The sequence below is a fragment of the Uloborus diversus genome, chromosome 3 (assembly GCF_026930045.1).
Source record: "Uloborus diversus isolate 005 chromosome 3, Udiv.v.3.1, whole genome shotgun sequence".
NCBI classification, from domain to species: domain Eukaryota; kingdom Metazoa; phylum Arthropoda; class Arachnida; order Araneae; family Uloboridae; genus Uloborus; species Uloborus diversus.
Window position 1 is genome coordinate 42,426,378 of NC_072733.1, and position 26,970 is coordinate 42,453,347.

The window sequence follows — 26,970 nt, forward strand, 5'->3', positions numbered from 1 at the left end:
TAGCTGTGTCAAAATTCAATGATTCATAAGGATATAAAACATTGGTTTTCTAAAATGAGTTAGAGATATGGAAGGAGGAAATAATTCAAAAGGGAGGTAGACATTTGGACGCACGCTTTAATCGTCTTGAGTGTTTTCAAACTACATTAAGTGGCTTTTTACCGAATAAAAATAGATTAAATGGAAAAATGAATAAAAAGAAGTGAAACTTTTATCCAAAAACAGTCTCTAAAAATATCCATAATCATGTCTTAAAATGAAGAAGTAGTTAAAATCTTTTTTTTTTTGCAAGCTTAGTTATGTTTGTTATATTATGAGCAGGTTTAAATATCGTAATAATATCGTATGTGTGGAATGTATAAGTGGGAAAACTTTGCTTGAAATAAAATTCACATGTGATTAGTTGGCTTAAAATATTTAGTATGCTGTATACTTACGTGCTGGGACTTTAGAAGCTTCACAAGTTTCGATTTGTCGATTTACTATACAAAATATAGTATATATAAACTTAGTTATGTTTGTTATATTATGAGTAGGTTTAAATGCCGTACTAATGGGAGTGGAATATTTACGTGGAAAAATTTTAAATTTGACTTGAAGTAAAATTCAAACGTGATTAGTTTAATTAAAATTGGTATGCTGTACACTTACGTACTGGGACTTTAGAAAGTGCGCAAAATTTCATTTGTCGATTTATTAAGAACATTTATTTAGGGAACAATAAACTCTGAATAGAAGAAAGACATATTTTGAAAAATCTAGAATACATTTTTTTTCGTTTTAATTAAAAAAAAAAGTGGAGTAAAATTTAAAACCAAATTTTTGATGTGAAATTTCCCATTACCCTCTTGTGAGGCTTCTTAATTGCACTAACAATTGAATGAGTCTTAATACCATTAGAGCCGTGCACCAAAAAGTTCAAATTTGTAATTTTTATTAGACAATCGTGAAAATTTCTGTCCATTTTTTAAATCTTTGCACTCTCCCCCTTTCCCTCATTTTTTTTGCATTCATTGCTAAAAAAAATTTCACAGGTGATTTTCTTGAATCTCTTATGTTATTTGAAACGACATTATTGTTACTTTTAAATATCTCGTAATATATCTATCCTTTAGTAGCATTTTTTCCCGTGTCAAAAAGGACAGATGAGTTAATAGAGTTGGCTGCAGAGCAAGTGCAACAAAAAGTGTGTACAGATCAGTATTATTGAAGAACAGATCATGCGAAACCGGAAAAGAAACTCAAGAAATCTCACGAAGTGAAAATGAAGCATTCACTGTCTTTCAATATAAAGTATCAAATGCATTTGTTTCAAACAGTATGTTGACCTTCGGCTAAAGATTATGCAATTGCTACATGTTGAACCCTCATCATCTCACCTGATTGAAGTTTTTCGCTCATCTAATATTTTTTATGTGAAAATGCGGGGTAGTTAAGTTCTTCTGCCTAGCATCGGCAATCATTTTTCCCGGGCGACGGAGTCGAAGAGAAAGCTCCAACTCCGAAACTCCTTTAAATTCAGAAAAAGAAGTGTTAGAACCATTGAAGTTTATTTTTTTTTTTCAAATACACTCACACACACACACATTTGTGTTGTATCTCATAATCCTAAATAATTTTAAAACTAAATTTGGAACTTACGGCATTAATGTTTCTCGTCACCGTTAGCAACTGCTTTTTTAGAATTTAAAAAACCCGACGTGTTTGCGAAAGGTTGTGTATTCTGCCAAAAATGAAAAAGATTAACAACGAAAAAAAATCTACACATTTAGATAAGATAAACTCCTTCAAAAAGGTTTAAAGGCCAGGTTTAGGAATCGGTATGATAGATTATTTTTTCTATGAGCAAAGAAAATGTAAACAATGAATTGGAATAGCCTGGATTTATCAACATGAAACGTAAGTTATGACTTTAAAGTAGGCGCCATAAAACATAATGGAATAGTGAAACACACAAGCAATAAAACGTTAAGCAATAATTTTTTAATTAATATTTTTTACTTCATTTATTTATTTATTTATTTTTGATGCTCAAACATTCTTCGACAAAATAACTTCAGCGGCTATAAGTTAAAAAAAATTTAATATACGTAATAATTACAAAGATATAGTCTGCCGAATGTGCATTATTTGAACTTAATATTTCATTTGCCATCAAATTGAAGTAGGTTTTGCCTAAAGCATTTTTTAAAGTCAAAAAAAGAAAAAAAGAATAATTAAATAAATTAAAAAATAAATACATAAATGAAATAAACTAAATGCATAAATAAATACATAAATAAAATGAATAAATAATTTTAAAAAAAACGTTATAATGTTTCCAATTTAATATCAGTCTAGTTTTGTGTAAATTGCCCAGAAAATTGCTAATAATTTAATGCTATGCAAAGAGCGTAAGTTCTTGAAAAACAATTTTGTGTATTTTTGTACTCTGACTCTTAACTTACCGATATTGTATTTATTCTGTATTTTCACTTAAACTGGATAGGAGTGCAGAAAGGCATCGTATGACATTAAAACAAATATAGCTTTAACCCCACTTGTTAAAATATTGTATTTCGATCTCATTAGGAGTAATATATATATATATTTTAATTTCCCTTTGAGAAATGAGACAAAGTTCTCGCAAAAACATTTTGGGTGCACATAACTAAGTTAGAAATTCGTAATATATTTATGTGCTCCTAGAAATGTGTACCTTTCTGCTCAATTTTAATTATTTGTGAAATAATTTTAATTAAATATCTCTGTCTCTCTCTCTTCTTTGCCTCTCTCTTACCACTTAATATCCTTTGCAAAAACGATTTCACAAATTAAAGCTTATTGAAAAACAGTCTTCTGATAATAAAACTGGTTTCCCCCGGGGAAAAAAAACCACCCTATTTGGGAAATGCTGTTTTAGTTTTCTTTTGGGAATTTAATAGTCAATGACTTTCGTAATTGCATAAACACCGATTGAAATAGTTAAGATCCCGGTTACATCTGAACTAAAGAATGGGAAGTGAAAATGTAAAACAGTTAAATCTTGAGATCGGCCACTTTTTCCCAGAGGAAGCTCCATTTTCGCTTTCCCATCGAAGCAATCAGTTCCAAAATTGCGTAAAAATCAGCTGTCGGGGGATGTCTACCGCCCCCATTATATTGCGCCGGGGTGTGCACACACACACACACACCCATTCGCATCGTTTTGGTAATTAATTGTGCTCGAAAGTAAAACAGAAAGAGAGAGAGAGAGAGTGCGCGCGAAAGTTAAGAGAAAGCGCGGATGATTTGAACCTGCAGGAGGGGTGAACGGCCTAAACGAACACCCTAATGCCGCGGGCATTCGACTTCACCTGCGCGCAGTCGACGGAAATCCCAGCAAATCTCGTTAAAGCACGTGCTATGGGGAGACTGATAGATGTACAGTGATGGGACAAGAAAGGAATTCTAATTGTGGATAGTATAGTAATTAATGTAACCACTCATCAGGGAAACATAAAAAGAATGCAAATGGGGATTAATAAGATTGGAAGGATACCTTTTTTTTAATGTGTGAACCAGTTTTCCTTGAATCACGAATACGAACTCCCCTAATGAACCCCAAGATTAAGGGCGTAAATTTTAATTTTTTCTCACAAAGCACTTTTTTTTCTCAGCGATATGACAGTTTGTTGGAGATCTGGCTCACATCTCGATGTAAAAAAAAAAAAAAATTGTTGCAGATTTGAACGACAAATATATCTTTCAGAGGTGTTTCTGATACTTACTCCACATTTGCACATCGAATGGAAGATAGTGTCTACCTGGCAATTCAATGATAAATTTTTGCCTTCATTTCGCAATTGTGGAGACGAGCACAGATTGTGTACTTTTCTAATTGGTTCCTAAGTTATGAATGGAACATAATCCGTTTATAAAGAGAGCTTATTTCAAAACAAAAACAAATTCATGATGCATGAAATACCCGCCAGCTCAGTCATTTCCAGCCGAGGACTGCAGTTTCGTGCTAATTGGCACTCATCTGCCCGGCATCGGAAAGCGACCGAGCTGGAGGTGGAAAACCTCTTAAGGAAGCCAAGAGTGCCAAACAAACTGGTAGCTAATATAGAATTAGCACAGACCAGACGAGTGACCGAAGCAATGTTTCTGTTCAATTCGAAGATTGATGGCAAGGCATGATATATTCAGTAAATTACCGTCCATTAGCCAGAGCTAAAGCAGAAATACATGAAATACCCGCCAGCTCAGTCATTTCCAGCCGAGGACTGCAGTTAGACTCCTAGTAGGGTCTAGCTGTGCACCTCCCCTTTTGGTTGCATACGGATGTTTCTAACGGGGTCTTTTGCCACTTTTTGGGGGGGGGGGGGGGCAAAAGACCCCCATTGTTATTTTCGTTAATTTCGACATTGTTAATTTCGATCCAAACTCAAGTGGTGTTAAAGTTTGGCGAACAATGGACGACATATCGCCAGTCTTTTGGTCGCCAAGTTTTGTTGCCAACTTGGAGACACATTTGGCAATTTTTTTTTTTTTTTAATCTGTTTCAATTTGACCACTGTTGGTGATATTTAGAGACTAAACTATTGAATCACATTAAAATTGCCAGTAATGGGGAATAGGAGCAAAAGAAAGTCATGTGATGCACACATCAGCTCGTTTTTCTTGAAATCTCTGTTTATTGCAGAAACCCGTCAAGTGAAATAACATGACGGTTTTTTGCAGCAAATTTCGTGTTCGCCGTGCTTCGTTTTTATAGCGATGAAACTTCTGGGAGGTGAATAAAAAAGGGAAATAGGATTCCTTTTCAAGTATCCACTTGCAAAGAGTTTTATTACAACTATTGAGCAAGGAAAAGTGGTTACTAAGCAATTTATTGACGGTTCAACCTCCTCAACATTCACACTGAAAAAATATTTTGCAATTCCGGAGGAAAGAAGGATTCACGGCAATACACACGGGCAACACTAACATTTTTGTTAGTTACTGCAAGATTCTTAATTATAATTAATGGTGTTAATGATCTTTCCAAAAACTCTAAACACAGGAAAAATTTCAAAGTTTTCTTCATGTTTGCTTTCTAAAGTATAATAATAGTAATAGCAGATGTATCAAAATTTAGAAGGCAATGCACACTTATATTTTTATTTTACACACAATTACAAAAATCAAAATTTAATTTTCATTTTTAAACGTTTACAAATTAAAAATACCGATATTATCAGAATATTTGTTACATAATTTCTAACACTTTTAGAGTGCATAAGTATCAACAGTTTGTATATATGTACTCGATTTGGAGGAAACATTTGAATTGTTTTGTATTATAAGCGCGATACTCAAAACTAATTTCACTGAGAAAAAACAAACATTAAATTTTACTCTGAATCAGATTCCGATGAAAAAATTAATAGAAAATCAGTTCAAAACCAGAAAAAAGTCTTTATATTGGTTTTGAATTCATCATGCATATATATCTGCCAACCACCTTACTATGAGGTCACTGCCCTGCTACACAGGTAGGCAGGTCTATAACAGACGTCAAAAAATGAGGGAAAATCGGGGGTACGCAAGCTTACGTTTAAGGCACCTGTCTTCTTCCCAAACCCCCAAGGACTTGCACTTTTATCTTATTCTATAGGGGTGTTTTGGAGGGTTGCTTAACAGGTGAGGCCGCCCGCGCTTACTCTTCTATCGTAGGAGCATTACGGAAGCTGCGTAATAATAATCTATTTTATGTGGAGAATGGTGGTTGATGCGGGGGAAGTGGAGAAGGGAAAAATATGGCATTCAATCTCCAAGCTTATATTCTTTTCTGCTCTTAAATCGACGTCCTTGGATGCTGTAGCATTCTTCAGATGAAGATTATTTTCTCCTGACTTACAAACAGGACTATTAGATCCGCTTGTTCTGCTATTTCATGTCGAAGAATCAACAGGTTTTAAGTTTTAGTAGGATAATAATTTGGGCAGATGTTTTATCACGAGTTGTTGTGCATCGAAGCCGGAGTTAATTTTTATTTATTTCAGTTATGATTTCAATCCCATTGAGTTGCTATTTAAAGATTGTAGCACCAGTTACAATACATATAATTTAACACTGCAATTAAATAAAATAATATTTTTGTACAATGAAGTATTACGTATTTTATTGTAAAATACGCGTGTTGGAAATTTTGAATACAATTCACATAACACACTAGGCTCTAGTAGTTAATTTGGCGCAAAAAAATATGTTCATGTTCAAAATTTTAGGACTTTTATGACATTATCATGAAGACCAACATTGGTTAACATTTTGAGTTATTTCTCAATCCATTGTTATGGGTGTGACATGTGTACGTATATATTTGTAGTTTTATCAACTTTTGTTTTTAATCATTTATTTGAACATAAGTATCCGTTGTTTTTCTTTTGTACCAACTTTCTGAAAAATTTGAAAAATAACAATTTTTACAATGTTAATTGAAACTACATAGGAAGGATTATGACTAAGCGAAATGAATTCCCTGAAATTTTGCGAATCTGATGATACCAATCTCGACCTTTCTCTAATATTCTTGCTCAAACTCCCCACTTTTTCTGCGTCAAATGGGAACAATACTGATAGAAGAGAATAGCGGCTCTATCAATTTTCTGCGAGGAAGAAATGGTAGCTAATGAGCATACATATAAAGAGGAGTTTATCTTGCGCAAATGACAATGTCTCTGAATCTGCACTGTTAAAAATTCAGGAAGATTTTCTGGTAATTGTAACTGTAAAATGGCGGATTTTACAGCATCGCTGATTTTACGGTAATTTATACTAGAGAAATAAGCGATCCCAGCTCCAATTGGTTGCTGTAGGCCTACCGAGGAAACCGCACAATTTTACAGTAACATTTTATTTTTACGGTAATAGTTACTGGCAACATGGATGCCAGTAACAATTACCGTAAATTTTCCGGAAATTTTTTACCAGTGTGTGTTTAAAACGAGTCTAACTCCTATTCTAACTAATTTAGGCGATCCAAGCAATTTTTCATGCATAAAAATCAGTCTTTTCAGCTGGTGCAAAAGTTTTAAAAGAGAATAGTGTATTTTCTCATCTTTAAATTAGCAAAATAATGTTAATTCTTTCGTGATGTAAAATGTAACAATTCTTTGTATGATTTGTATACTTTTTACGTCGCACAGTGATCAAAGCAATTTGAAAGACAAAAACAACTTAAGGAATAAAAGAAATTTCTGAAATTCCTTTCAAAAATAAAAAAGAATCTAAGATAATGAAAAGAAAGAAATAAGGATTCAGGAAGTTTGAAAATGATAAAAATTTGTAGTGCTTTCCTTTAAAAACAAATTATAATGTAGACCGACCCTTGAATGAAAAGTTCGTAACTTGTTTAAAAAAATAATGTTTTAAGAGTTCTTTCTTTAATGAATTGACAACAGTAACTTCTTTCTGCACGAGCAAAAAACACCAGAAAATTTTGGGTGTTTAATGTTTGGGGGTGTTTATTTACTAGATTTTTTTTTTTCATTTTAAACCCGTCAAAATCGCAAAGCAGACTCATGAAAAGTCTCTCTCAGTTTTTCTTATTAATTACACATGTCAATAAAAATGTTCATCAATCAGTAGTCAGAGTACCCTACAATCTGAAAATGGGTGGCAACAGGTGTAATCTTAAACATAAAAAAATTAGCTTACACAAAATGCACTGTCGGTAAATCATGAAGACGTTCACAGTTACCATTTAAGCACGGCAAGCTTCGATGACAGTGATTGATTGAAGGAACTAGAACAAAAGAACTGCTCTTATTGTTTTTTATCCTTGTTTATAAAATATTCCTTAGTGTCAGTTTGCTACGTTTTAATAAAGTATTATCATCGTCTTATGTAACTAGACTGACATTTTTGATTTGGAGCAGCATACTTTTTTACTCTTAGGCATTTAATAGTTTAGTGGGGGTTTTTTTTTCCCTTTCTTTTTCGTTGCCGAAGGATGAAAGGAATATAGAGCTTTACTTATTTACTTGTTTACTTATTTATTTTTTTAAATATGATTTTTGAGTCTGACTTACATGATTTTGGATGTGTCTAGAGATGAAAACGGTCCGAAAAAACCCGGAAATTTTGGAAAAAAAAAACGTTTTTTTCCCGAAGGGGTTTATTTCCGATTCGGAGAAATTGAAAAATTGAATTTTTTCAAGTTTTTCAGAAAGTTTTAACTGAAATTTTCAGTAAAAAGTGATAAAATTAGTAGATCTCATACTTAAATTCTCATGCTATTTCCTTCTCCCTCACCCCCTCCTTGTATGTTAAAATGCTGTCTAACTTTGATAATGCAAGTTGTTGTATAATAAAATTTGCATATATAGATAAAAAAACATTTAATACTTTTTTGCCCAAAAAATGAAGTTTTTTCCACAAAACTATCTCAATAATATCAATTACATACTTATTTATTTATTAGAGTGTCCTAAAAAATTAAAGTCGGTTTTTCAAGTCGCACATCCTCTTATAATTTTTCCTTTTAGATCAAAACAACTGTAAAAAAAAAGTTTCATATAATTTAAACAACGGCTACCCGCGCGTGCCGACTTGCTCCTGAAAGTATAAACCAGCCCTATGCACTAATCCAAATAAGATTTTTTTTTTTTTTTTGGAAATTCAAAATTTCATCTAGATAAAAAAAACTTTGCCTCTATAGCCCCACATGTACCACGAAAATATTTATCGAAAAAATTTATAATTTTCTTCAAAAAATTGATTTTTTTTCGATTTACCTTTTAAAAAATTACACATACATTTAAAAAATAAAATATCAAGTGCAAAAATTTTTGCAAACGCGTTTTCAAATCAATATTTACAAATGATAAATAAAAAAAACAATATATTTAAAATGAAAAATTAAACTTAAAATTTAAAAAAATCCATGTTTTGAGTACCATGTGGGAGACTCAGCAAGAGAGCAAAAATTGCTATTTAACACTATTATCGACTCTATTGTTCACATTTTTTATCTCGATAACTTCTTAAAATTTAACTTACATTTTTAAAAATATATAGAGAAATTAAATCAATTTTTTGAAGAAAATTACAAATTTTAGGCCTGCTCGACACCTAAATATTTTTTGATTTGGATAAATATTTTTGTGGTACTAGAGTCAACGTTTTATAAACATGAAGTTTCAAACTTCCAAAAAAAAATATTTTTTTGATTCGGTCTAGTAGTGTTGGTTCACACTTTAAGGCGCATGTCGGCACGGGTTGCCATTGTTCAAATTGTATGAAACTTGTTTTACTTTTTTTTTTCCGACCTAAAAGGAAAAATATAAAAAGGTGTGCGACTTGACAAACCACTTTCGTTTTTTTGGGGGGGGGGGGGGTGACACGGGCACCCTAATATATATTTTAGTATTAATTTTTACATTCCATTGAACAAAACCCAACTAACTTTTACATTACACAGAACAAAACTCAAACTTAAATAAAAAGTTTTGAGAAAATACAGAATTTAATTATTATAAATTCACATAGCAGTAAATTAAACACTAAAATCTGCATACTCTGCCGTGCTAAGAACAGAAGTGGAATCTGCAGTTGAACTTAAACTGATATAGTGCGTTTTTAAAGTTTGGCTCTTCCATATATTTGATTCAGATGTCTTTTTTTTTTTTTCAGAATTTTTCAAAAATAAGTTCCCGATAAAATGACCCTAAAACATTTCATTTATTAAGCAAAATGCAAAACAGAGAATAACTTGGTTACAATAACTCAATTTCGTTCAAAAGTGCAGGTATGACTACTTTTACTACTGTGCTTACCACGGCCGTTAACTGAAACTCCAGCGTGAGTTTTGGTTCAGCTTTAGAAACCATTACGCAGTTTTGGTTTGGGGTTCCTGTAGGAACGATAAAGAAAAACCAATTTTGTTTTGATTTGGACTTAGACTGGATAGGAGAAAATCAAAACTCAAAAGCTTTCCTTTTCAAACAGTAAATTTACATTGCAAGGGGGGGGAAGTCATAATAATTTTTCTTTCAAACAATATCAATCATGTTTGAATGTTAATGATTGCTATTATTATTTCAAGTTTTAAAGGCAATCTAAAATAGAAAACCTAATTGTTATGAGTAGACACACCTTACCCAATATTATTGGTTGAACCACGATTTGACTTATTTCTCGTGATTGACCAAGAAAACTCTCGGTTATAAAACAAAAAGGCTATTTTTTTCTAATGAAACTTACCTTTATGTGTATTTCTGTCAATGAGAAAAAGAAGATGCCTGGATTGCATATGTTTTTTAACGCTTAACCCTTTTTATGTTCCAAGAAAAATTAAGAAACCCTATTTTTATTCATAAAAAAAAATCAAATTTTCCCTTTTTTCCAATTTTTCCAGAAGAAAACCGTTTTTTTCCACTACTTCAAAATTTTCGGAAATTTTAAATCTCTAGATGTGTTCAAATATTTACCGAAGGTAGAAAACGCTTTCACTAACTTATGTTTGCAAAATACTTATACAGGGTGTCCCAAAAGGTCGTTTACAAACTTAACATGCTGGTCTGTCATATCATGATGAACAAGATTTACATAGGAACATGTGTTCCCAAACGCAATGCTGGCGCACTACATGCACACAAAGTCAGACACTAACAGATGCACAACATGTCGCATATCTATTACAAAAAGACAGTTTTGCACAACATTTTAATTTTTAAGGAAAGCTTAAAGTAGTTGATAAAATTTCCGTCCTGTCAGCTCTCATAATCACGTTACAACGACAACGCAGCGATCGGTGAAATCTTGTCCGAATGGATCGTTATTACAACGGTCGGTACTTTGTCGTTGCGACGCGTGTATGACAGCTAAAGGCAGCAAATTTCAACAACAGCTATAAGCCTTCCTTGAAAACTAAAATGTTGCGTAACATCGTCTTTGTGTAATAAATATGCGACATGTTGTGCATCCTTTAGTGTCTGACTTTGTGTGTATGTAGTGTGCCAGCATTGTATTTTCGAACTTATGTTACTATGTAAATCTTGTTCATCATGATATGACAGACCAGCATGTTAAGTTTGTAAACGACCTTTTGGGACACCCTGTATTTGATGTTATACATCAGAGCTTCGGAATCAGAGTTGGATTGTTTTTGGGGCAAAGGAGTTAAAGTTGGAATCGCTCAAATTCATGGAGTCGGAGTAGGTCGCTTTCCCGGTCACTCCGGAGCCTGACAGAACTGAGGGCTCCGAGTCGGAGTCGTACTGATTTTGGCATAGAGAAGTCGGAGGTTTTAAGTTTCCGGGGATTGGAGTCGTTTTTTTTTTCTTTCTTTTTTTTTCTTTTTTTTTTCTCTTCGAGTCCGTAGCACTGTCGCAAACGTTCAAGTTTGAAAAATTTCATTAACGTTCAATCGTAAGAGAAAATTGAGAACTTATAAAACCATCCTTGTTCTTAATGTTTGCGATAATCATGGGAGACAGGGTGAAAAATGTCTTTTTTTTTTTTTTTGCCTATTAACAAGTCCTAATATGAAAACACTATTGTCGCCTTTATGAGACCTCTTATTCTTGCATAAATCAAAGTTTCAGCTTACATGGTTGGCTTACTCTAAGAGGATAATTTCAAAGATTTAAAAAACTATAGTAGCTACATTAAGAGAAATTAAGAGGTGTTTTAATCTTATTTCATATTTCCAATAAAGTATTTCGAAAAGATTTCAATACTTGAAATACTCTCCATTAAGCATGTTTAGTTCTCTTTATTTGCCAAAAAAAAACATTTTTCTTCTTTACATCTTATTTTCTTTCTTTTTCATTAATTTTTTTAAAATTTTTTCTTTTCTTTTTCATTCATTTATTTATTTATTATTTTTTAAGTCTTCAGTAATTTACTTCTGATTTTATACTTTGATTTCATCGATTTTGACCTTGCTTAATCCTGCAACCTTTAAATGAAAACATATTTTTGCTTGAAAAGCTCAAGCATGATTTTGTTAAGCCTCATTGTTATTTATAGAAAATACTAAATTCTTATTTTGTTCCGTTTTATTTAGTGTTCTTTCTATTAGTGTTTTTGTTAGTGTTTTTCGTAATCTTCAATACTTATCAGTAGACAACCCAATTTATAGATATATTTATTTATTTGTACTCATTGAGATTAATTTTTACTTTCATCGATTTCGACATTTCCTTTTGTCAGCCTTTACATACACAAATTTTCAGGGTTCTTTGAATTAAGATTGAGAAAAATCAGAAAATGACTTCAAGTTTACACGGATCATATCATAAGCCAACACTTATTTGATTCCGATAATCGCAATTTATTTTCGCTCAAGATAAATCTAAGTTGAATAAGTGTAAAGAGCTCATATAATTTATCTGAATGTCAAACTATGTGATCAATTACGTTGTGTACTCAATCAAATTAGCAACAACTCTCAAAACCATTTGAGAGAAGTACATTATCATTACTAGAAAATTAAATTCAATGGAATTTTTTACTATATTTATAAATAAAGCTGCGATTCTGTTACAAATCTTCCTCACGTGTTTATATTACTATATTTTTTACCTAGTTTCAATTTGAAAACTACGGATCTTTATTGAATGTTATATCCTAATTTTTGTGTGTGAAAAATTTTTCGAATGTCTGCCTGATTTTTACATATGTAATGATTTGTATGTTTGTCTTTCCTGAAATGCGTAAGGAAAAAATTACGAATTCAAAATCTTATTATTCCAAATTATTACTGGCCGATTTAACCACATACTTACAATAACATTTTAGATTTTAAAATTCAAATCTGTGCTCGTTATACAGGGAGTTTCATTCAAGCTTTAACTGTATTTATCAAGCATTACTCATTGAATATTGGTCATCGTGAAAAATATCGTCTGATGTCAAAAACTAATTTTATTCTAAAAATAAGTAAAACATAGTTATAACAAAACTAAGTAGAATTATTCTTTTTTATATTTTTAAATTTATCATGTTTTGTAAATAGTTTTTATAAAGAAAAATATAAATCTGGTTTAGAAATAGAACGCAGTAATCGGAAAATCAATGAGTTAAAACATCCGAAACTGGATAGAGAACAGGGTAAGTGAGAATTTGTAAGCAATAAATTGGCGTTATTTTTTGAATTACTGTTCAGTTTTAAATTGTAGAGTTATTGAAATATCTCTCATCAGTTGCTTATACATGATAATAAACCAATTGGAATAAATGCTCGTAGTAAAGTTTTAGATTCGCAAGTTTATGCTTTATATAGAACCAAGTAAAATGTAAAATTTTGTTTTTAGTTGAGTGTAGTAAGTATAAAATGTGCATGAAGCTGGATTTTAGAAGATACAATATGAACTACATAAAATTTATAAGCTTTGAATTGTTTTAATTTTTAAATTTAATATGGAGTATTAAGTCATGGCCTGTCCCTAATTGTGGCTTTATGGAGACATTTGTTCAAATCAATGATATTTATTCATTGAAAACGGGATTTTTTTTCATTTACTTATTTATTTGGGTTCGATTTATTGAGGCCTTTAATTTTAAACTGAGTGTGCGACATTTGGAAGAAGATGGTCTAATAATAGGCGAAATTATTATATTATAAAATAGGGAAAAGTATTACCATTCTGAGCCGAATATAATTCTCAAGGAATGACACGCAAAAGACCCACCATAGCTAAAAAATAGTAACAAATGTAAAAAATAAATATATACAAATTAAACATTTGGTTCAATCTCGCGAAAATGGTACAAATCATGTCCAACACTTTTGAATAGTTTTTTTTAAAAGTCAATTTTAATAATTACCTCCGATTTATTAAGCTTTTTATTTATTACCTATTTATTTTTTTTTAATGAATAAATATAATAATATGATAAAAATCAAATGAAGTATCAATGTTGTATACATAAGTAGTTTTTGGATTTTTTAAAAATGTTTTGATCATTCTGTTCAGTAAAGTAGATTAGCAACAGAATGGGTAATTAAGCAACTAAAAAATCGTTCTAATGATTAAGAAAAGTTACAATTACAAAACAAACATAAAACTAAACTATGACTCTAAGTGTTATTCCGGTTGCAATTTCAAGGAAAAAACTTTTTTTTTTTAAATCATCAACACAAATGTGACGCATTGGAACATTTAATAACCAAAATTAATTATCAGAAAAAAATCTAAGACAGTTTTTTGATGGTAGAATTCATTGAAGCTAGTGAAGCACATAAGTTTTACTACTAAAGTCTTCTAAAAAATATTACCAATGAAACTGTTTAATTACATTATGTAATAATATTCAATCTTAATATCATGTTTAATGTTCATTGTATTTTCTAATTTTTAATTCTGAAATGGCTATAACAGTGGACAAAATGAACTACATAATGTGTTGGAACGCACAAAAAAAAAAAAAAAAAAAAAGGATAAAAAATAGGGGATGTTTTTTCCCCTTTTTTTCAAGTTGTATGAAAATTAGTTTTTATAACTAAAAAACATTTTTAAAAAATCAAAATGTCGGACCTATTTTCGCGAGAATGACCCATAATTACTTTTAGCTCTTTTTTAATTTTTATTTATTTATTTAACATTTCTTAATAAAAGGGCTTAGATACCACTGCCATGCAAGTAATCTTGTCCTTTCTTGATATATATTTCATATATGCGTACGAAGATATGTATTGTTGCCCCTCGAAATTTTACGCATGTGTTTTGAGGCTAATGGTTCCTCCGTGGCACAAGATTCAAATCTTCCGCGTAGATACTTAGTGGATAAAAATATCTCCTGTTTAGCATTGTATAAAAGTAGCCCAAAGATGGTATTGTTCTGGGAACTTTCATCGAACACTTTTAATTACTCCTGGAGGAGGATTCTACGGTGGTAAAAAGAGCTCTAGAGCTTCTCTTATTGTGGCTCTTTATGGGTCAATGGGCTGATATTCCAAACGAACTGGTCACGCTACACTTGGGACTCTTCTGAAGCAGATTTATTTTTATTTTTGATTACTATATTCACCGGCGAATGAATAATGGCTGTTCAATGACCTCAAGTGTCGATGATCCCTGAGACTAACTCTGTGGCGGAACGCGCCAGCGCTGAGTCAAGAGGTGTTGGAATTGCTTTTGTGCGCGATTAAGATGCAGTTGGAGTTGGTATGCTATGCCTCCGCCAACTGAGCAGTTGATGGCCTGTCAGAATCGGTAGAATAATTTTTAATCAAATATGCCGAGAGACGCTAACAGGGGTAATAGGTAATGCAGTGAAACGAAGCAGATGAAGCAAAAATTCAATGAATGCTCTCGACTTACCATTTTTTTAATATTTTGCTTCATTTTTCTTTGGTTTTATTACATTTTTTTAGAAACCAATCTGATTTAACTAGTACGAAGAGCTGCTGAAATGGTTTAATGGTTTTATGTAATGAAATGCATCACCATTTTTTTAATATTCATAATACTCATTCTTTTTTTATTCATTAATAATACTTATAATTGAAGCTTTGCGTCATATCCTGCTGTTGCGTAACATCAGGTGCAGCTGTAATACCCACAGGAAAGCTGAAAAGAAGTTACGGGTTGTCAGATTTGTACCTTTAATTTATTCTCAAATTCATCTGTTCATAAATTTTGCGCAAATTTTTCTCCGTGTAAGGAAAATTTTTGGGTTTTTCTACACCTTTCCCTTTACTGTGGGGTACTTTTTTTTTGCTATGAATGCTCTTTTTCATTAAAATAATTCTCATCAGAAACTGGTTTTTACAGTACACCGCAACCAGAGCTATAAGTAGGCACATTTTTTAGGGGAGTGAAATTCATTTTTGAGGAGTGGAATGTACGGAAACTAAACACCATAATAGTAATCAATTTCTCCAAAATTAAAAAAAAAAAAACTTTTAAACTTTCTAAGAATGAAATTCTAGAAGACAGGAAAAGAAGAGATGTGTAATATTTTGATTTTCAACACTTAGAATGTCAGAAATTTTTATGAAAAAAAAAAGTTTTAAATATACAAAAGTAGCAATCAAATGTAATATTTTTAGAGAGACAGAGAGCTCCATTCGTTTTTCTCCCCCATTTTCCACGGTGCTAAATTTTTATTTTAAGAACACAGCGATAAAAATTACGCTTGACTATATTTTTGACCAGTATTCCGCTTTTCAATGCGTGAAATACGCTGATCGTAACCATAGATATTTTCATCACAGTATTTCAAACCTTAAATGTTAAATGTTGATGCCAAACATGGCTTCATTTTGAATAACTCAAACGCTTCTAAAATTTTCGTGCCTCAAAAACTAAGAAACACTGATGAACATTATGTTTGTTTAGTACTTTAAACTCTTAAACAACTCTATTTTGTAAAGAAAAAAAAATCATAAAACCAGCAAATTATTTAAGATCTGTTCACAATTTCATCAAAATGTTGACATTTACTAAAGTTTCATGTAATGATGTTTTTCCATGCTGTAAACCTTTAATTTATATTTTAGAAGATAGGTTCTAAAGTTAGTGGTATTTCCGTTTTAAAAAAGCACTTTAAACTTTCTACTGAACAGTAGGCTTACTTTATTAAACTACTTGAAATATGCTTAAAATTTGAAAATCTAAGCATGAATACTTGGAAATTCTATTTGTGTTCCGATTTCCTTTCAAGTTTTATTTATAAGAAGAATATATAGCTTAATGATATCAGTATTTTGTAACATTTGCATGCTATCAAATTTAATAATATTAAATTGGATGCAATCAGTTATTCTCCAAATGTAAAAGATTTCAGTCAATTTTTATCTCAAATAAAAAAATACCTGTGTAAAGCACAACTTGTCAAGAAAACGCAGCATATACTTACTTCAAGGCTACAATACATTTATAAGAGGTAATTTTAATAAGTTCTAATTTAACCCATTTTAAATGTATGTCATATGAGCACGAAGATGGAGTAAATTAAAAAAAAGTAACAATGATAATAATAATAATAATGTATAACTTTTGCTAGATAACATTGGGGGGGGGGAAGTGTTATCAATATATTTTTGTTCAGTTTTTTTTTTTTTTTTTTTTGCTTAATGTTCTGTTCCATGTATAAGTAAAATGTATTTAAAAAATAAACTAATGAATTCGAAAAAAGGTAAACATTTATAAAATTTTGCTTAATTCTTTGCAGATATCAATACACCTGAAACGTTCATTAGGTGTGTTTTTTTTTTCTTTTTTTTTAAATCTAACTACAAAAGTATGAACCACAATTTATCATCTTTAAAACCATATTTTTATGCCATAATATTTCACCCCTGATTATGCATACGATCTGGTTTACTCACCCCCGGGGCCCCTCCCTCTCTCCATGCCACAAACACGTGTATTTCTAACTCACATTCGAAAACAATAAACAAGCATTAGAATTATTTCTTCGAACCCAAATAGAAACAAGAATACCCGAAATGAAAATTCTCGTTTGCCAAGTGTTTCTCGAATCATTATCGTCTGCTTACTTCCTCCATCTTCCCCGATACTTCCTGATAGAGCTGCCCCACACGCGAAACTAAACAAAAACAAGCACTTCCCTTTAAACGCTCTTTTTTAAATGCTTTCATTTTCTCTAAGATCCGTTCATCGAACTTTCAAAATGACCTACATTTCCCTATCTTGGTGACTTACTTCTCGATTTGTTTTTGACTTCTTTTTTATCTAACCGTAAGAAAACTTCTCTGCAGGAAATATAAGACACAGAGTGTGTAGTCTGTTACCTGCCTCTGTCTATTACAACACAATAACGAGTTAGAGACGGATTTTAATTGAGTCGGAATAGTATTTTTAACTTCGGCTATAAATAGACAATGCGGTGTGTGTTGAACGCGGAAATTCCTAAAGGTATTTTTCCATATATTCTTAGAAAGTGCGGTGAAAGTTGTTTAGTGGTCAAGAGAGAAATGGGTTAAACTGTTCCAGCATTTTATCACCGAAGGAATGCTTAATATTTCAGCTTATTTGTGCATTATTCAGGTCGAAAAGTCTCATCATATCTAGTCCTGGTGATTCACTGAAACCTTTCAAGATTTTTTCTAGTCAATGGATAACTGAAAATGAAAAGAAATATGGATAATTAAAACACCGTCTCTTCCTGCTTACCTCGTAACAATTTTAGTGATGCAAATGATGTTTTACAAGCAATCTGTTTTTAGTTTGTCAAATATTTAGCGCCATAGCATATAATTTCATATTGATATTTAGTCATAAATTCATTTAAATATTCTTGTAGTTACTATAACAGTTACTATTTAAGTTACAACTTTTATTGCATCACCAAAGGAATGCTTAATATTTCCGCTTATTTGTACATTATTCAGGTCGAAAAAGTCTCATCATATCTAGTCCTGGTGATTCACTGAAACTTTTTAAGTTTTTTTCTAGTCACGTAATGACTGAAATTGAAAATAAATATGGATAGTTAAAACACCTCTTTTCCTGCTTGTGTGTTAGTAATTTAAGTGATGCAAATGAAGCTTTACAAGTTATCCGTTTTTAATTTGTCGTTGCAATATTTAATATTTAACGTCATAGCACATAATTTCTCACTGATATTTTGTCATAAATTTATTAAATATTCTTATACTTACTCTTATTTTATTTATTTATTTATTTTAAAGTTTATAAACTAACTAAGCTCTTTCCATTTCTCGTTGAGAATCTAACAGATTGTGTCATTTTCTCTCGTAATATTGGGATATTTTTTTTTGGTATACAATAAAATATTCAGCTTTAAACACATTGCAAATATTTTAAGATTAAGGATGTTAAATCAGCTTTAGAAAGCACAATATTCACCTAATTTAAATTTACGGATAATCTGAAAAATAGTTGTAAGTTGACGTCAATCAACAGACATCACAGGCCATTTTGATAGCATTAAGAGTACATACATAAACATCCAGTTATAACTGAATTTGCAGCATCCTTAAGTTTTTATAAAACTTTTACTTTTTGTTTGCAATTGAATTTTTTCAACAAAATCTTGCCACAAAGTGTTGAATCTTCCTGCTCTTTCTTATATGACTACATTTATTGAATTTTTCTATCTAGGTAAGCATATGATTAGTATTTCAAATCACTCTTTTGAAAATGGACTATTTTTTTGCTGGTCAACAACTGTATATTTATTATTCACAAATTATCGCTTCAAAAAAGGGATTGCAGTAAAAGCTACAACTAGATTTTTGTATTAATTGTTTTGGAGATATCTAAACAAAAAAAAAAAAAAAAAAGCAGTAATTGCGCTTCCTATTAAATTTACGGATAATCTGCGAAATAGTTGAAAATTAAGTTTCTTTTTTATATTAAAAAAGTTATGTATAGTTTTTTTCAACAACTGTATATTTATTATTCACAAATTATCGCTTTAGAAAAGTGATCGCAGTAAGTGCTGCAACTAAACTTTAGTACTTATTGTTTTGGAGATATCTAAACAAAAGAGGGCAGTAATTGAGTTTCTGTTAGTCGGTGTGGAACAAAGTGATCCATACACTTACAATGTCAATGTTAATACTATATTGATGACACTATTTTCTAGAACTTAGGATCTCAAAATTTCATTTAACAATTCGCTATAGTTTTTGCTGGGTTGATAAAAACATCTAGGTAAATTTTATGTATGAAAGAAACAGTAAGACATAATGACGATTAAATAAGCAGGAACCAGCTGTAAACTTACTTCGCATAATTCGATTTCACAAACTTCTCAATACAATGGAAAAATGTGTTGAAAGTGCATTAATGTGCCTAAATAAAATTGCAAAGTAATTAAACTACTTTATATGACATGTATTATTATCAAAATGATAATAATCATAATAAATAAATAAAAAATTTGGAAATTCTGAATACCTATTTGTTATCTTTATTCCTTAGTTATATAGCTCATTTTACTGCCTTAATAAAATTATTGGATGGATGTAGCAAAGTCAGCTGTATTTTCAGCCGTATTCAAACGTGTTTACTTTTTATTAGTTATTTTTTATTTTGCTCTTTTAACCATGCAATAAATTAGTTTTACGATCGATAATAGAAGACAAAACAAAAAAGGGGGGGGGGAGGAAGCGCAAAACACTATTTTTCAGCTTATTGTAAATCAAAATGTTTCTCCAAACTTTTTGTTTGAAAAAGAAATAAAAATCTTTTAGTTTATCATTTGGAAAGCAGTTCAGAACAGTTAAAGCGAAACACGCGCTCAGTAATGAAAAATAATCGATTCATTTTTTAAAGCTGAAAAATATTGTTATAAAGATTACGCGCTTTAATTTCAAAAAAGCCGGTGCGCGAAAAGCGAAACGCGGAAAAAATCTCATTGAACAAAAGTGAAAAAATAAAAAAAGAAAAAAAAGCTATAAAAATTGCGCGGAAGGGAAAACTTCGCCAAATTACGATAACCCTAGGAAAGAAAGGGTCAGTGTCCTCTCCGTATACCACTTTTCCCCGCATCGCTCTACACCTCTTTTACTCCCGTCACGTCAGTAATACCGAAACTACACAAGCTCAGGGTTCTTTTTTTTTTCTTTTTAATTTGTCCTCTTTATTTATTTTTTTCTTCTCTATTCCTACCTGTTTACTCGGTTTTACTTCAAAGGCGGTTTATTTCTAATGGTTGGTATACACATCTCACTTTTAATCAGTCGTCAAATGATTGTAGACGAAAAGATATTACCATATTCATTTCAATTAATACTCTTTCTTTTTCGTGTCTTGAAAGGTTATTTATAAACACGAATTACGTGTTTTTTTTTTACATTTACTTTTGCTATTCTTATTTATGTTTGGTCATTAAAGTTTTTTTTAATGAAATTGCGATGAACGAAAAGGAATTAGCGATTGGTTTTAGAGAAGTAATTTCGTTAAATTGGTAATGTTGAATGAAAACATGAAAGTTTAAGTTGTATAAAACCTTTTTTTTTCTATACCTTAATTCTTTGCATTCGTTTGGTTTTCTTGTATTGTCCTGTCTTCTCTTTCACTATTCGGTTTGTTTGTAATGACTGTTACACCTATCTGCCTTTCAGACAGTGGCGCAGTGTAGCCTATAAAGGATCTTGCGCCATTAAAACTAATAGAACCAACCAACCTTTCAATCAGTTGTTTAGTGATTGCAGTCTAAAAGACATTATCATATATAATTTTCATTAGCACTATTTTTTATTTGTGTCGAAAAATGTGTTTTACAAACATTTCAATTAACTGCGCAAATTTTATTAATACTCGGACATTATTTTTTTAAAATGAAATTGTGATTTACAAAAATGAAATTGCGATTTATTTTCGTGGAGTAATTTTATTCAATTGGGAATGTTGAATGTTGAAATAAAGAGAAAAACTGTAAGTTCCTATTTATTTATTTTGTTTCTCTTCCCTTTCCTAAATGTTTATTTGGATTTACTCGAAGACTGGTTTTTCCCTAATGGTTGGTATTCACATATCACTTTAAGTCAGTCGCTAAATGACTGCAGCCTAAACTACCTTATCAAAATTATTTCCATCAATACTCTTTCTTCTTTGTGTCGGAAAAGGTTAAATATTTGTAAATTCGAAATATGCGCTTTTTACACTCAACTTCAAGATTCTTATTTATATTTGGTCCTTAAAGTTTTTTTCAAAAAATGAAATTGAGATTTGAAGAAATTGAAATTGCGATTATTAAGATTATTTTCAGATAAAGTAATTTTATGAGGTTGGTAATGGTGAACGAAAACACAAATACTTATTTTGCATACTCTATTTTCTAAGCTGTTTTATAAAATGAAGTCTTATGAACTATTCTTTATTGGTTCACTTTTAAAGGAGTAAATTATAAAAGTAATATTTCAATTTATTTGCAGATTTTGAATGATATTGTATTTATATTTGTGCTGTAAGGAGTTCTTTATTTTATTTATTTATTTATTTATTTTTTTGTGAAGAAAACAAAGTCATCTAAAGGGCTTAATAATTTTTACAACATAAATTCCTTTCAAACTTAGATCATATTACTGTAGAATTATTTCATTTGTCATGGTTATTTTTTAAATTTATTAATAACTATGCTTTTTTTTTTGCAATAAGTAATTCTTATATAGCCTAAAACAAAATGTTTGAAGCAATTTTGTCGTTTACAACTTTAGAAAATTTCTTCAACTATTTTAACATTTTCTTTTACAAATAATTCTCTTCATTGTAAAATACTTTGCTTGAAACTGCACGTAACAACGTACACAACGACATAAATGCCATTTAGAACTGTTTGGAATAAATAATTTTTTAATAGCTTTTCTCAACTTCAAAGAAAATTTTAAAAACAAATTTTCTTCTCAGAACCAGCTGGAATTAGTACAATGAACATTTTTTATGTTTATTTAAAATTTGTATGCATTAGCGAGTAACAAGACGTGATTAATTCTACACTCTTACCCTATATATCTTAAACCCTAAACTTTGAAAAAAATGGGGGCTTGATAAAAAGCATAACATGCGTACCTCAGTGCTGTTTATATGTACTAAAGTAAAACCCATTTAAGAAAAAAATAATTAAACATAAGAAAACATTAAAATTTAATTATTAATTTGGCACACCATATTTTCTTTTAAAATTATTGGTAATTATTTACACCCAATACACCAAGAAATAACAAAAATTTAGTAAAGTGAAAGAGCTTGCTATTTAAACGATAACCAGGTAAGGAACAAACGTCAAATATATCAGCTATATAACATTACGGATTGTATGCTTAATTTATTTAATTCTTTTATCTTGTATAAAACTTCTCTATAGTAATAATAATAATAATAATAATAATAATAATAATAATAAAATAATAATAATAATAATAATGGGTTGCAGTAAGTGAACGAAATTGTGGATACTTTTAGGTTTTTTTAAAAATTTGTATGATTATATAAAATGTTACGTTTCACAAACTTTAAACTCGTATTTATCATTTGAAATTCATTATTGAACTCAACGCAAAAAATAAATAAATAAATAAATAAATAAATATTACCAACACAAAAATGTTATATGTTAGAAATGTTGAATAATAAATTACATAGTACGTTGAAAAGAAAATGTTACGTTTAACAAAATGTAAGCTCGTGCTTATCAGTTAAGGATAAATTCAATATTTAACTTAATACAAAAATTAAAATTCAAATATCTGCAATACAAAAAATGCTATACGTTATTTAACAAACACCGTGTTGGAGTGGTTTGTTATTTTTAATCGACTTCAAAAAAAAGAGGTTATAATTTCGTATTGCGGCTTTTTATGTATGTTTTTGAATTATTCCAACACTACTGGACCGATTTGAAAAAAAAAAAAAAAATTGTTTGGAAGGGTATACTTCCCAGATGGTCCCCATTGTAATTTGTTCTGGATCTGATAAGGGGTCTCGGAGAAATCTAAGAAACTTTAAATTTCATACGTCATTGTCACGTGGTGTTGCTGTGATCGGTGTATTTTAACACCTAAGGTTTTGGCTTTCTCTTGAACGATATTTAATTCTCGCGGCACATGGATGATTAATTTTATCAACGCTGCGCCGCATGGTAATTTTTTATTATAGGTGTTACTAATGTATTTATTACTGCGCAGCAAAGCAGTAAATTAAATATACTTTGCTACTTTAATAGTTGAATCAATTACCTTAATATTTTATTTACTAATAAATAACTTTATTTAGGCACTAAAATATAAAGTTCTTTATTTAATATTCCAATTTTTAAATATATTTAGTGTTCAATTGAGGGGTAATTGAATACAGAACATCCTCCACCACGACTTAATTTATATTCTTTAATAATATACATTATAACTGTGTATGATTTCTGAAGTTTGACCAATATTCTGGATTTACTATTTCACGATGCCGCCAGTTCAATTTGAAATTAGGGTTATATTAATTAGCAGGCTTTAAAAAAGGAGGAGGTTCTGAACTCGTCGGATTTGTTTTTCCTTTTTACAATGTTCCATAAATACTCGAAGACACCTGTACCCAGGGGCGTGCACAGGGAGGGGGGAGGGAACCTGTTGGTCCGGGCCCGAGCCTGGAAGGGCCCCAATAATTTTGTAACTAACAGTAAAATACAGGGGTAAACAATATGGAGAGGGGCCCGGAAAAGTCATTTGTGATGGGCTCCAAAATTTCTGTGCACGCCTGTGCCGATAAGGAAAAGTCTTTTTTTGTTTGAAACAGCGTAGTTCCTCGGCGGTCTAATGTTAATCAAGTTCACGTTTGATGAAATTGACGGAACTCTTCAAATATCATACTCACATTTAAATCGATTTGTACTTTATTAACTTTGTATATCGTCTCACTTAGTGAACCGGTTTTTATGCTTTTTTTTTTTTTTTTTTTGTTTAGTGGTGGTTTTGCTTAGGGATGGTCTAACTTAGGTTCCAAATCTTTGATTAACCCTATTTCTTCTTTAGGGAAAAGTCAAGGGTAAAACAATAAATTTCATGCAATTTCCCTCACAAACGATTAAATATAAAACCCATTGATAAACAAAGGCCATAAAACAAAGGTTTATACTTTCTTAACCTTTCGTTAAAGAAAGTACTAAAAATATATATTATTAAGAGTAATGATAATGAAAATTTTGAATTAAGGATTCTCTGAAGCAAACATAAAATTCATTCTAGTGGAACTTTTAATCTTCATCTATAGTGGGGCCATGTGAAGAAACATGCGACTTTTATCACGAGTTACATGACACTAATTGCAAAACATAAATTACAATTTACAATATTACAATTCTAAAATTTACAATTTTACAAATTTGAACTTAAAGCGATTTCGTTTTTTTTAGTGACTCGTACATTTGCTTTCGGAAAACAAACTTTGATAAAGTTGAACAAATGATGAAGATAATTTTTTTTGTACATTAGTTACGCATTTGAAAAAGCCTTTCTTCACAGTCGTCGGAAGTCTCCGAGACGCTCGCCGTGGTTTTTACACCACTAAAAAGCAAAAAATAAATTACTTTTAAATTTAAAAAAAAAACGCCTTCAAAAAATACCCAGGAACTTAAAAGCAAAAAATAACTGATTACACTTACATTCTATTTCCTACCCAAACATGGAAATGAAATTATTTTACAATTCCAGTACAGAAATCGACTAAACTAAACACCGAATTATAAAATAAACACTGATTTAAATTACTATACGATGAATTATTTTAAATACCTAACTAATTATATACGATCTCTTAATTTTTAATAACCTTTTGAAGTCGCGGTCTCCCTAAACAACTACGTAACGTAACTGACAACCCACCGAATCCTGAAATAAACACTAATTTAACTATACGCGAAATTAGTCTTTAAAACTAAACCTACTCAGTTAGGTTAGGTTACCTAATGTTATATAATTGAGTATCTTGAAATGTGTCACTGAAAAAGTTCGCAGAAGTAATTGCGCAATAATGATGAAAATAATGGATGTCTTGCGCAGCAGCGAGAAAACTGATAAGTGTAGCAAGTTTTATGGGTTGTATGTGTGAAGAATGATAAAACAAATAATTTATCATTTTTGAGCAACAGCTTTCGCCAGCTAGATTTTCACCGTGCGAAGACTAATGTTGTAGTAGAAAACGACGGTTATAAGTGAAAGTAAAATTGATGCTCTTATTTGTGAACTTTTTGTATTCCTTGAAAATAGAAAAGAGAGAGGATAAAGCGAAGAAAAAGTTAATGGATTGATTGTTTACATTGACAGATAATTTTTTATTGATTGTATGACAATAATCGCAGACTATGCGGAAAATTACTCCGTATACTGTCTGGTTTTCTGTGGTAGAACCTTCCACGAGTTTGCTCGTGTCTCACTTCTGCTTTCCCTTTGTCAAAATGGGGTGAAGGGGGGGGGGCGGAGATAGGGGATTTCTTATTCATTTGTTTACTTTTTAAAATCAGGATTGATTTAGAATGATAAGTTCACAACCGTATTAAACGAAGGAGGATGGAAATCGGAAATGCAAAGTAATATCTAAAACGACAAAGAGAAAGCAAGCGTATGCTTGAAATTGATAACTTCGGAATGTGTCTTAACCTATCACCCCTTTTTTTTTTGGTGTGAAATCATTCACGAGTGCTAGACGCGGCTTTCAAGAACGGACAAAATTGATTTCTTCAAGATTTGTTTAACAATAATAAAAGCAAACGTAGAACTAGGAAGAATTAGCTTCAAAGTGGCTCTTAAGTCAATAAGACAGTGATAGCTGGAAAGATAAATGAGTAGAGTGCTTCAGAAACAAAAGAAATGGATCTGTGCTTTTAAAGATACAGAAAGATGCGCGCAATTCTTATTCCAAGGGACATAGTTGATTTTGTTGCTCAATTCATTAAAATGGCAAAAATTGCAACATTCGTAAACAACTACATTTATGCTTTTATACATTTAATTTTAATCTCGTTGAAATGTTTGTGGATTAAGTTTTAATCTAATTGAAAAGTTTATGAACTCAAATTAATATATTTATCTCATTTACGTTGCTATGGAATTGTCATTTAAAGAATAAGTGTGCTCTTGTTTATTATCCAAACGTGTTTACAATTATTTCGACTAATTCTTCATCTTGCTCTTATTTTACTCTTATTTTATGCGCATTGAGCATGCACGAACCTCTCAGTCTCTTATAACTCGTTGTGGATCTGCTCCAAGTCTTAACACGCTGTAATGTATTAAAGGATTGTTCGATGATGCATGCTGTTGCTGCCAATTGCAGTTGCTTGAGCAACAGCTAGATGAAATAGCACACCTTTGGCACCTAAATCTTTATTCTAGTGATTCCTTTGAAATTTCTATATTTTTCCACATTTCGTATCATATGGTAGTGTTCGCTCCAAATAATAATAATAATAATAATAATAATAATAATAATAATAATAATAAAATAATAATAATTTCAATTATTAAAAATAACAATAATAATAATTAATAAATAATAAAATTAGAATGATAAAATAAATTAATTAATC